Source organism: Myotis lucifugus, unplaced genomic scaffold, assembly GCF_000147115.1.
Source record: "Myotis lucifugus unplaced genomic scaffold, Myoluc2.0 scaffold_51, whole genome shotgun sequence".
In the NCBI taxonomy this organism is placed as follows: Eukaryota; Metazoa; Chordata; class Mammalia; order Chiroptera; family Vespertilionidae; genus Myotis; species Myotis lucifugus.
This window is the reverse complement of record NW_005871099.1, coordinates 926,531-940,709: the sequence shown is the minus strand read 5'-3', so window position 1 is coordinate 940,709 and position 14,179 is coordinate 926,531.

The following is a 14,179-nucleotide window of genomic DNA, read 5'->3' as shown; positions in this document are numbered from 1 at the left end:
TTTGAGAGCCATTTGGCAAGTGAGTACAAGACAGAGAATTATTTCTGAGTCTGCATTCATGAGAAATAAGAATCATACTTAGCAATAATTGCCCTGTGAACAGTCATTTTCTTTTGCAACTTGGCCTCTAAAACAAATTGGACAATGTTACTTGTTTATAATAAAATTGAAGTTTTGTACTATTTAAATTACATGTCTAATTCTTGAACTGGACATGCTACTGTCTAAATTTGTTTTAGTACATCACATTCAATTTATTTCATTTGTAATGTGGAAACTGGCTTCCATATCACCAAGTATTTATTGGTGCTTCTTTCCTTTCCTGTGTAGGTAAAGTCCCCCACTCCGTGGCCCACCTTCCCCCACTTCCAAGCACATGACATTGTGTCCAAGGTCTGAAAGGACACTGTTGGCAGAGGCTTGTATCCAGCAAACTGCGCCCTCCCTTCCCTTCCCAGGCCTCCACACCCATTTGAGTCTGTTCTCAATTTCCCATTTGTCCTGGTGACCCATAAAAAGGCAGCACTAGTGTGGGAGGCAACCAATCGATATGAGAGAGATGTTTCTCTCTCTCTCTTTCTCCCCCTTCCATCCTCTCTTCCACTCTCTCTAAAAATAATAATAATCAATGGAAAAATGTCCTCCAGGAGGATTAACAACAACCAAAAAAAGAGTAAAGGAATTGGTTGTCACAGAATAGTCATGAGGATGTACCAGTAAAGTACAGCATAGAGAATATAGTCAATAATATTCTAAAGACTAGGCGAGGCGCTGGATGAGTACAGGATTTATGGGGGTGGTCACTTATTAAGTTATGTAATATCTGGTCACTGGGTTGTACACCTGAAACTAATATAATAGTGTATGTCAACTGTAATTGAAAATAAAAATGATTTTTAAAAAAAGGCAGCACTAGGTGGAGAAAGCTGAGAAAGGGAAGGAAAGTCTGCAATGACTGTGTTCTCCTGTAACCTTTCTCCCCCACATGCAAATGCCTCATTGCCTTGTCCCCTCCCTCACCAGGGACTGAATTGGGGGCTTTGGGTGGAGCCCAACAGGACAGAGAAGGTGGGTGGGTCAACAGGCAGACAAACACTGGCTTAATGGGCACAAAGGTCCTGGGTTCAAGGATTCTAGCACTTTTCCCCAACCCAGCCCTAAACCAATGACCGCTGGGTGGGTGGGATAGGTGGCTTATCAAACTTCACTATTTTCTCAGGGCACTAGGACCTGGCCTTGGGCAAACGATAGGAATAGGATCCTTGCTTACCCTTTAGTTTTGGGAGTGGTCCTACACCACCCACAGAGACACCCAGACACCCCACTCTGCACCTAAGCTTCTCCCTTATTCTCACCCCTTTCCTCTCTCTCTCTCTCTCTCTCTCTCTCTCTCTCTCTCTCTCTCTCTCCTCCCTGCATCCTCTAGCCCACTGAACCAGGGACTGGTAGAGAGAAGCACACACAACAGACTCTGAAGCTAGTGGGTGACCCCCACATACACCTGGGACTCTAAGTGCCCAGACACCCAGTCCCTAGGCCATCGGGTCTCTGGCTTGCCATGGGACTTTGCATAAGCCCAGGCCTCTGTTCCCAATGTACAGACTGAACTAACTGATATTCAGGGTGGCTCCCAGCTCACTCCTGTCAGAGTTCTTTGTTGTGGGATCAGGATGGACTGTGCTTTCTGTGGCCCTTCTTCAGGGTGACTGTGCAGATCCCTTCAACTCCCCGGAACTCTGCCAGGTGGAATGAGGGAGAGTGGTAGGACAGACAGTGGGCTTCTGCATCCGGGAGTGGGTCTGCATCTGGCCTCTGTCACTACAGGGCTATATGGCCCTGCGTGATTTCCTTTGCCACTTTGAGCTTTGTTCCCCCTCCCCCCATCCCCCCATCAGTAAAATGCACATAATACCCGCCTCACAGGTGTGACATAAGCCTACCTGGAAACACTTTGTTAAAAGCCCAGCAGGCAGTAGTGAGTGGGTGAATAAACACGACTTCCAATGGGTGTTGACAGAGAAAGTATTTGCAATACTTGGGACATACATACAGTAAAAAAATACTTTGTTGATTACCTGAGATTCAGACTGTATTTTATTTTGCATCCCACTACATATCTGCTATGTTGGGAGGGTCTCTAGAAGTCCAGAGTAGGGGCTGCACACGCTGTCCTGAGGTCAAATCCTGCCCACAGCTCCATTTTTGTCCTAGCCTGCGAGCTAAGAATGGACTTCACATCTTTAAATGGCTGGAAAAAGAAGCAGCAAAGGAGGGAGAAGATGAGGGAGGAAGAGGGAGGGGGGAGGGGAAGAGGGAGGGGCAGGAGACTATATATCCGCACTTGCAAAACCTAAAATATTTACCTTTATTATCTTGGCCCTTTACAAAAAGAGTTTGCTGACCCGCAGTTGGTGAGGGGTTTAAGCATTTTCAATATTTGTATACCTATTCAGGGCCAGGTGGGAGAATAAACTAGAAAAGCTAAGTCCCCCGCAGGGGCTGGCACCAAAAAGGATGGGGGAAGGCTGACAGGAAAAGCCCTGTGAGTTAAGGGGCCCTCAACCCCAAAAGGCCTACTTGACTCCTCCGCCTCCCTCACTGCCTGCAGTCTCCTTGTCTAGTCTGACCCATCCAGGTCTTTCTATAAATGGTCACCAGGTGTCCCAAAGTCCAAGGGTCCTCTCTCCAGTCTCTTTGAATGCCTCCCCTTTCTGAACTGACCAGGGATCTGGTAGAGAATTTCTGCAAAGCCCCAGAGGGCAGGCAGTTCTGCTGGCCTGTCTCTTTAAATGGTAGGTAATTTAGGAGGAGGGAGGGAATTTCTCTGCACGGCTCCCCAGGAGCTCCTGCCTGAGGGGCCCAGTGAGGGAGTCCCGGCTCTGCCAAATGGAACAAACTCTGAGGCCTCTCTGCAGTCTGGCTGGGGTACCTCCTGTGTGGGCCAGGGTAGGAGATGGGAGCGCTACAGGGACTGGGCAGGCCGGCCATTGGGTAGGCCCAGGTGGCCCTAAGGCTGAGTGCAGTGAGGGTCTGGTCTTGGCCTCAGCCCCACAGGGAGCCCACCCTACACGACATGGATTTGTTGCTGCCCAAGAAGAAGGGGCTCATTCTCTGCCTGTGGAGAAAGTTCCATACATGGACGTTCCAGAGAGAGGAGTTATGGGCTCAGAGCAAAGATGAGCAAAACATGCTGTTGCAGAAGTAAGCCTGAATCTGCTGCCCCTGCCCACTTCCAGGTGTGTCCCTCACCCGCTTCTGACCTCCCCCTCCCCCCTCTTTCTCCCCCTCCTCCTCCCTTCCACCTCATCTCTGTCTGTCTGTACAGACTGTGCTTCCAGGCCTGGCTCCTTGGGAGCATGTTGTCTCAAGAGTCTTCGCCTGTGGAGCCCCAGGATGCCAGGTGGGTGGGGGGATTCTAGGAGGAGGCGCTTGCTATCTGTAAGATCCAATTCAATCATGCATGACCCTTGAACAATGCGGGAGTTAAGGACACCAAGGTTGTGCGGCCAAAAATGCACGCATATGCAGATTCCCAACCGCCAGTTGACCCGTGAACAATGTGGATTTCAGCTGTGAGGTTCAATTAAGCTGCGCTGGTCAATTGAACTGAGTGGGTCAATTGAAAAAGATCCACATTAGCCGGGTTTTCTCAGTGGTTAGAGCATCAGACCAAAGGGTCATGGGTTGGGTTCCCAGTCAAGGGCTCCTATCTCAGCTGTAGGTTCAATCCCCAGCCCCAGTCAGAGTTTTCGTAGGGGAGGCAACCAATCCATGTGTTGCTCTTATATTAATGTTTCTCTCTCTTTCTTCCCCCCTCCTCTCTCCTTTCCACTCTCTAAACATCAATGGAAAAATATCCTCGGGTGAGGATTAAAAAAAAAAATCCACTTCTAAGTGAACCCACGCAGTTCAAACCCAGATTGTTCAAGAACTGACTGTATTTCCCTAAAGGCCAAAAGGCAAGGCACATTGTTGGGCCTAAGAAGGATTGTAGCATCACTGAACCTTCATCAGAGACATGCTTTATAGCTCAGAACAATGCCTTCTAGCACTACTCCCTGCCCTTCAAACAGTCTTTCTGGGAGTCATACAGGGCATATAGTATATATACATGTGAGAGTGAATGAACGAATGAATGAATGAATGAATGAATGAAACAGAGAGTATCTGCAGACTCTAGTAACCTCAAAAGAAGGAAAAATGTGATCATGATTATAAGTCCTATGTATTGATTACATTATACACTGACCTCTGTCTTGCTACATGTGGGACCCTGGGAATGGGAGGGTACGAAGAGAAACAAAGCTGAGACGTAGCCTGGAATTTGTTGCTCTCTATTGGGGAAGAAAGGCATGGGCAACTGGCCAAAATATATGTAGGATCGATGCTTACTCTCTCATCTCTCTCATCAGATTGTGGAATTGGAGAGGTACTAGAGTTTGAGCCCTAAGGAAATCTCAGTTATTGCTCCAGCCCCTGAAAATGTCCCTAAATTCATCTGATGCTCCCCCCCTTCCAAATCCCCCCCCACTCAGCAGCTTAGAGGTGGGAGCTGGACAGGAGGGGACATGGAGGAAGCTTGAAGCCGTCTCTGTGTGTGGCCCCCTCTTCAAAATCTCTGTGGATTGCTGTTAAGGGCTGGTAGAACACACTTGGCTTAACTTAAGTCAGCTGGATTCAGTGTGAGGGCAAAAGCCCCGCCCTGAAGGCGGGACCGGTCAGAGATTGGATTTACGTAGAGTGCAAAGCAGTCTTGCAGAGTTTTTTATCAACACACACACACACACACACACACACACACACACACACACACACGGTGGAAGTATCATTTTTTACTGTGAAACTGAGGGAAAGGTAAGCTTTATAAGCAGCATGAAGGCTCACTAGAATTTTCGATCTGATATTAGAACAATTTTGAAAGCAATATAAGGCCTCTGAGTCTTCACTCGATATACTGTGTGAGATTAATTTTAATGGCATTGATGAAGTGGCAATGACACAGTGGGCAGAGTTGGTTGACTTGTTAAGATGGCTCTTGGAGCTACAGAAATTGGACACTGGACCTAGAAGAAGAACATGGTAACTCTAAAAGAGTAGAAGAACAACATTAATAAAGAGAAAAACCAAGATGGAGAAGAAAAGCAGTCAACTCACAAATAAAATCAAAAGATTGTTGGTTAAAAAACTATTAGTCCAGGAGTGTGGCTCAGTTGTTGAGCATAGACCATGAACCAGGAGGTCATGGTTCAATTCCCAGTCAGGGCACATGGCCCGGTTTTGGGGTCGATCCCCAGTAGGGGGCTTGCAGGAGGCTGCTGGTCAATGATTCTCTCTCATCATTGATGTTTCTCTGTCTCCTCCCTTCCTCTCTGAAATCAATAAAAATATTAACAAATAAAATACCATTAAAATAAGCAATATTTGGCAAATATGATTCAAATGTTATTGAAATTTAATTTTCTGTTGAAAACAATTAGCAAGCACTAACAGTAATAATAATAAATTATTTTTGAGCATGCCACTTTTACTTGGAAAGTAATAGATTAGGCACAAAACATGATATTAAGTTATTTTCTAATTTGTCACCTTTACCTTTCTTGATTTCCTATGATTGTGTGCATGTAAAAATAACTTTGGATTTTAAAATTTGAAGAACCCTACGCATAGCAGAAAGAAAAAAGAAAAACAATATGTAGCTCCTGCCATTACTTGCTTTTAAGAAAGGCTTATTCCTGGAGTTAGTGCTTACCAATAACTCTCTATCTCCTCTATAGTCCTCACTAGTGCGACTGTTTAAAGACCATCACTACATTTGTAGTATTTTTATTATTTGTAGTGTTTAAACAAGGACTTCTAAGGGATCATATCACAGGAATTGAAGTAGCAGAGAATATATCCATTAACTTTGATTATTTGGAGTAATTCAGAATAGGTACAGAGTACCATTCCCATGTAAATTTCTTGAGTAATATCTAAATTTCTTAAGTTTCTCTAAGGATTTTGTGTACAAATAGTATTATGTAATTCTATGCTCTAACTACTTCCTTATGCAAAGATCAAAGTTTTGAAAATATAATGGTTTCTTTTTACTGCACTTACTTTTATCCTCCTCTTTTCTCACTTTGGGGATACACTCTCCAAAGTTGTTCAGAAAGAAATAAAAACACCTTTAGATCTTTGGGTTTCCTCATTCAGCCAAGGAAAACACTGAATGTGGACATCAAATGCTCCAGTAACATTTTTATGATTTGTCATTAGAGTATTTTTCTTCCTTTGAATTTTCTTTTTAACATTGTTAGCTTAAGTCTATGAGAGACCATGGTCCCTCAAAAGTCAATAATATGCTTTAAGCTAAATTTTTAATTTAATTCAAATATATTTTTTCAAAATTAAAAATTTAACTTTGATGATTATTCATTCAATGTGATATCAGTGTGCATGTGTTATGAAAGTTCAAAAATGTATAAAGGAAAACAGTCATAAAATTTTAAATGTTTATCGACAAAAGCCTATATAATGGGATAAATATTTGGTTGAAAACAACACACATATCTTATAAAATCACTTTCTATAGAAATAGATATGTTATACCCTTCTTCTAAATAAGATAAATTTAGAATGCTACATTTAAAATACTACCTATTCTAACTTAATTTTAAACAGATTAGAAGTTGAAAACTGTTACTTATCTATAAAATCAAAATAACAAAATTTTCCAAAAACTAAACCTATTTCCTCCTTTAATTGATATATTTAGAATTTTGAATAGTAACTTTTTTAAGCTAGAACATTTGGCATCTAATATGTTAAATTCATTAATAGGTTTGAGGAAGACAAAGGTGAATAAGATGATTGTTTCTGTCTTGGAAATGCCTACTTAACTTTCAGGGGGGAAAGTATATTATTTCAAGAAATAAATGTCTATTTTTTTCTCCGAAAAAAAAATGTTCACGGACATAAAAATGTTTATGGACAGAAAAAATAATTTTATACTCTTAGTTATTTATTTTTATCATTATAATTTCACTAGCACTATTAAGTTGAGTTAATACTTTAATTATATATACATTAAATATTTATTATTTCAAAATATTTTTCTAAATATTTGTTCAGATTCAATTCTGCAACACTTAAATATTTTGCAGTAACAGAAAGAAAATTCACCTCTAAGACCCGGTTAGTAAGTAAATTGAAAATAATCTAATTTAAAATGCCCGAAGTAAGTAAAATGAAAGACTGCTTGATTCATTATATTCTTTTGGTGTTATTTACTTAATGAACATAAATTTGTAATCATTTTTCCCTTATTCTTGCCATTAAATAAGAACATGAAGATTAAGGATAATTTTATTTCTTTACATGTAGCAGTTTTTGGCTATAGTCCTCTCTCTCTCTCTCTCTCTCTCTCTCTTTCTCTCTTTTAGTTCTGATCTAGCACATTACATAAATTATCTCAGATTTTTGTACATTTCAGTTTTAAAGTTTCCATTTGTTTTTTCTAATTGTTTTCATTTTCTCTTTTAAGATTTATTTTTTAAGTATAAGCATATTTTCCTTTGTGTCCATGAACATAATTATTACATTTTTTTTACAATCCTTGCCTAATTGCAGCATCTGGGTTATCTCAGATTGGTTGGAATGTCTCTTGAATACCTGTCAAAATTTTTTTCTCCCTGGCATTGTTAATGAAAATATTATATAGATTCCAGTTTTGATTATACTCTTCAAATGATTGTTGGATTTTGTTTGTGTTAGTACACAGTTAATTAGGCTGAATTCAAATGCAAAACTGCCTCTCGTGAAGGGGGCAGCAGCTGAAATCTCATTTTAGTTCTTTTAGTTTTGCCTGGGCTATTTGGAGCCTGCCACATGCATTCAGGTATTAGACAGATTTAGACAGAGTTCATATACAGAATATGGAGCTTTTATAATATGGTTCTCTTCTTTCTCTTTCCCCTTTTCTTTCTAGTTGCTCAAACTATTTCCTACAGTTTTTCAAACCAGTAAGGTTGAACTGCTATTTGATCCGTGATCCCACTTCTAGGAATATATCCTAAGAATCCTGAAACACCAATCAGAAAGACTATATGCACCCCCGTGTTCATACTGGTGCTATTTATAATAGCTAAGATCTGAAAACAATCCAAGTAGATGAGTGGATAAAACAGCTGTGGTACATTTACATAATGGAATATTATGCAGCTATAAAAAAAGAAGGACCTCTTATCCTCTGAGACATCATGGAGGGACCTGGAGAGTATTATACCACATTGTTTGCGGGTAGTTTTTATCGCGCGCTAACAGGTGGCGCGGGCCATTTTTGCTAATTTTTTGTGCAAATGGCAACGTTCAGTAAAATTACGATAACTTTAGTTTACGTATTTATACGTTACCCGAATTCTACCACTAGTCTATAAAAACGTATTAATACGTGTCCCGCGCTCTACTTACAGTCAACGTAAAACATATAAATACGTTTCCCGCATACAATGTGATACTAAGCAAAATAAGCCAGTCAGAGGAAGTCAATTATCACATGATCTCATTCATATGTGGAATCTAATGAACAAAATAAACTGATGAACAAGATAGATCTAGAGACATAGAAGCATGGAACAGACTGACGAATCTCAGAGGGAAGGTGGAGTGAGGGTGGGAAGAGATTAACCAAAGAACTTAAAATCATACTAGAGGCCCGATGCACGAAATTTGTGCGAGGGCATTGGCTCTGGCCTCTGCCCGCAACCGCCCCCGCTGCTGCCGCCGCCGGGGCCTCTGCTGCCTCTGCCACCTATGCTGTGGCCCCCGCCTGCTGCGGCTTTGTCCAGAAGGAAGGATGTCCAGAAGGACGTCTGGTCTAATTAGCATATTATGCTTTTATTATTATAGATATCCATAACCCATGGACACAGACAAGAGTGTGGTGAAGGCCTGGGAGGCTGCAGGATGGAGAGGATCAATAGGGAAAAAGGGGGACATCTGTAATACTTTAAACAATAAAGATAATTTAAAAAAAATAAAGCAAGTCTCTATCAGTTCTTACAACTTCACATGTCAGAGACTGAGGCCTGTTTTCAGGTAAAAGCTCATAAAAGTGGAAACCTCACCCAGTGTCATTACCATCTTCCAATTGCTGACTCCGTAGTATCTTCTACCTGCTTTGGTGATTCTCCAGCACTTCCAGATAATTGCATATTTTATTTATTTATCCCCCAGAGATTATAATTGTCTGTTGGAGGAAAGGTGGAATAAGAGCCACTCTATCATTACTGGAAGCAGAACTTCCTCCATAAATTTTCACATCTAATTCTCTAACAAATTTATCTCTGGCCGAGAATAGTTCCATTAATATTCATGGCACATATGTTTCTCTTTTCAGAACTGTTCTGTTCAAAATATCTTCAACTTATTGTCTAATACTATGAAGAAGAAACATATTGTATTAATTATAATTGCTATTAAAAATGTGTCTGTATCCTACAACAATATGGAGTTGCTATAAATATATGTTAAATTTCATGCAATTGCCTCCACATAAAATAGGGCAGATAGGACCATTTTAACACTTAAATCCAAGATACACATGTCAAAATATGGGTAATATTTTAACACGTTTAAAAATCACTTGAAAGATAGACTGTATGATTTATTTTAACTTCAAGATGGATCATTTGTCTTAGAATTCATGCTGTTTTGTATAATAATTGATAGTATTTGGGGATGTCTTAGTGGCACATACATTCATGGTGTCTTTGATTTGAAGAAATAATGTAAAATATATTTTCTTATATTCATTTGATAGAAAGGGAATTAGAAACTTTTTGGATTCTCTTAGACTTAATATATATTTTAATAAAGATAAACCAAATTTTCTCATATTTATTTCAGTCATTTTACTGCAAACTTCTTAAAAAGTTAAGTAATAAAAAATGCAAATAAAAAATGTTATTCTTTTCCCTAGATTCCATCATGAGTTTGTCTCTGTGTATGGAAAGAGAACGTGGACTTTAAACAGTAAGTAGTAAAAAAGCAACTTCTGCAGTGACAGAAGTTAATACTATGCTATGAAATCAAGTTCTCAACACATTAGGAGCAAAATCCCCAAAAAGGGATATGATTTTCATGTGGGTTCTAAAGTAAGGGATGAAAATCACAATTTTTCCTGTCTAATATAAGAAACTTTCAGCTGTAAAAATTAATGACAAAGCAAAATGCTTTATAAACTAGATAGAAGTAATGTGTTTCTAAAACTAGGCATCTGGCCAGTTGTCATTGTTGTCTAATTCCACAAATATCTTTTAAAGCCAAGACTGTCAAATGAACTTGAACAAAATTACCAGAATTACGAAATCTTCTATAGAGATCGTGAGCCTTGGATCCTTGGAGATACTCTGATATTAAGTTTTGTATGGTGGCCAAAGAAAGTTAAAACAATCTCTAGTCACATTTTTTTCACTTGGCTTTCTCATCACAGTTTTAGCTTTGGGAGGATGTTAACACTGGGTGCTAAAAATTCTAAGCAGTTAACTTATTTTTTTAAATATAATTTTATTGATTTCAGAGAGGAAGGGAGAGGGAGAGAGAGAGAAACATCAGTGATGAGAGAGAATCATTGATCAGCTGCCTCCTGCACGCCCCCTCCTGGGAATTGAGCACTGGCTGGGTAGCAGTTTACTTATTTATTTACATTTTCCAGTCACATAGTAGAGGAGGAGACTATACTATTGAAATGCTTTTAGAAGGATACATGGGTCTACAAACAGGGCTTTGGGATAAAAAAGAAATGCATGAGATTAAAGATTAACAATAAGCAAAGAAAATTATACATATTTCAATAACCAATAAAAATTCAAGTTAGATATCAGGGAATTATCAGCATTGCAAGATAATAAATTGGTAAATTCTAACTTGGAGTCTCATGTTTTAGCAGAACATTTCCTCTCAAAAGAAATATTCTAATCCTTTTGTACTTGTAGAATCTGAATAATATTTTTCTTAATTTGGGATATATATACCCGTGTATTATACAACGTTTTATATGCTATTGTTTTCTAATATAATGCTATGCTTTTATTAAGAAAAATACTTTTAAATTAATAAGTTTAGATATATTATTTTCTTGTTTTGATTTGCATAAATATGTTTTCCTGGTAAATATTTCTCTCACATTAGATCATAAATTCATAGAAATGGAGTACCATGATGTGCACATCTCTATACGGACAGGAATGTGCTTTCAAAACCTAATTAACCCCACCTGGAAATTCTCAGGATCCTCCATTCTTGCTATCAATATTATTCCTAACTAGAGAACATTTAAGGATTCTTAGTCTGACAACTGAGCATCATTTGGCAACACAAATGTCTTACTCTGCATTATTCAGCTTTTTTCTGATTTCCACCATTTTTTCTTTCTTGTCATTCTCAAAATTGTATTCCTGTGGGATTTTTTTTGCCTTTATTTCCCATTCTTTCTACTTGGCTTAACTTTGCCCATCACAATCCAAGTCCTGATCCTTTCATTTAATCTACACTTATTTATTGAGTACATGTTTTGTGTGACACACACTATTCTAAGCACTTGACAGATATCTCTGAAGGAAACATTGATCACTTTCCTTATACAATTTACATATAAGCATGAAGTTCCAAGGCAGACTAGTCACAGTAAATGCAGAAAAATAATGGGTAATTAAAAAATATGTTAGAAGAAGAAAGTGCTAAATAAAATAATAGGGCAGGTGAAAAGAAATATCTAAAGCAGGGAGAGTAGGTTGGGTTTTGCATTGGTTTATTTTTATTTATTATTTTTAAGTTATTTGTCAAATATGGTTTACATTCAATATTATTCTCTATTTGTTTCAGATGTATAGCATAGTGGTTAGAGAATTATATAATTTACAAAGTGGTCCCCCTGGTATTTCAGGTACACACCGGACCCCATATAGTTATTACAATATTATTAACATTGGGTTTTAAAGAGGGTGGTCACTGAGAAGGTGATGTCTAAGCAAAGATGGGAAGTAATCTTGAAGATCATTTTTCACAGAGAAGGCAGCCAGTGCAGAACCATGCCTTGCAGTTTTAGAGTGAGCAAACCAAGAGCTGGAGCAACCTGAATGAGAGGGGCAGGTTAGAAAGAGAAAGAGGGGTTGAGTTCGAACAAGGTCTGGGTCAATACAAAGATTTGTTTTCATTTTGAGTGAAAATGAGAGCCAAGGCAGAGTTCTGTTCAAATCTTACATATCTTTACTAGCCTCTATCTTTACTTCCCCTATAATAATAGAGAGAAGTGTGTTGAAATATCCCTTTATAATAGACGATTTGTCTATTTTCCCTAGAGTCTTACAAGTTTTGCTAGAGGCCTAATGCATGAAATTCATGCAAGGGGCTCAGCCCTCACAGCTACAGTGGCTTGCCTCAGCCCTAGCAGACTCTGGCTTCATCCAGAAGGTCATCAGACGTCTGGTCTAATTAGCATATTACATTTTTATTATTATAGATTAGGTGAATACAAATTAAGACCTGTCATATTTCTCTGGTGAATTCAACATTTAAAAAATTATTATCTAGAGCTATTTCTAATAAAAAGATTTCGTGTGCTAAACCTATTTTGTCTGAGAATAATATATAGCTACTCCAGTTTCTCTTGGCTACTATTTTCCTGGTGTTCTTCCTGTCTCCCCATTTTATTACTTTCAACTTTTCCTTATTTATAGATGTATGTCTTAGGAGAAGCATACAGCTGAATGTTGATTTTTTACTGTTTGTTTTATACAATGCATTCTTATAATCTCTGTCTTACACTGTCCCAATATTTTCTTTTTACTTTTGAAATTATTGTGCTTTCTATATCTTTTATATTTTATGACCTTCATGATCTCTTTTTCATTTTCTGAGTTGATTAAATTTTATAATGTTAGCTTTATTCTATATATTACATATACTAATTTGAGAATTACAAATATAATTTCAATAAAGTTTAGGCTTGAAAATATAGTATGCATATTAACATAATTCATTGATATTAAATTAATTCATTCTTTAGTTTCCCTGGATCTTAGGAAATTCCACTTTGAGCCCTTTACTATTGTCCAGTGTTCTGGTTTTGTCCTTTTTACAAAAGTAAAGTTAAAACATTATTATTATAAATATCATTCTCATTTTATTATAATTTATAATTGTATATAGATGGTATTTTTAGAATTTTGCCTACTTGTTTAACAATTACTTTGCTCATAATTTCATTTTGCAATGCTTACCTGCTTTGTGGTGGATTATTTTCCTTTTTTCCCATTATGCAGCATACCTTTTGAAAATGTCTTTTATGAAAGACTGTTAGTGGTAAACTTGCTTTTCCTCTTATAATGTCTTTTTTTTCCTCCCTCATTCATGTAGTTTAGCTGGGAATGTAATTCTAATTTGATAGTTTTCATTAATTAAAAAAAAAGCTTTTGAAGGTATTATTTTACTTCTTTTTCACTTCCCTTATAATTGTGAGAAGTGCTTGGTCTTTTATAGTTTTTTATAAGTAATCTATATTTTATCTTGATCTACTATTAAGATACTCCCAGTATCTTTGGTTACTTACTGCTTTACCACACTATGTCACTGAATATCTTTTTACTCATACAACTTGGTTTATGTTATGCCTTCTTTAACTATAAATTTGTAGAGTTTTTATCAGTTCTTGAAAAATCTCCATAATTTTTTCTCAAATATTGCTTCACATTAATTTTACTTTATTCTTTTCTTGTTTAGATATATATTAGAAATTCTCATCTCTCCTCCTTTTGTCACCTTTTGTCCAATTTACCTCCTTTACTCGCTGTAGATTTCTTAATATCTAAGCCACAGTTCAAATATGTTCTCTTCTATGGGTTAGTTCTATTGTTCCATTGATTTTTTAAATTTTAAAACCTATTTTTATTTTCTAGAAGTTTAATTTGTTTTTTTCACCATCTTCTTCCCCACCCTCCACCCCTGCCCCCACCCCAATTTGGTCACTTATGATAGTCTCTCATTATTTTAAAAACTTTTTATGCACATTTGATTTATTTAAACATACCAGGTATATTGTATTTAAATGCAATTTCAAATTTAGTGGACAAATGTTGCAGCTCACTCCAGGCTTAATGTATCAAATACAGTATTTTGATGATACTGGCATTTGTCCTCA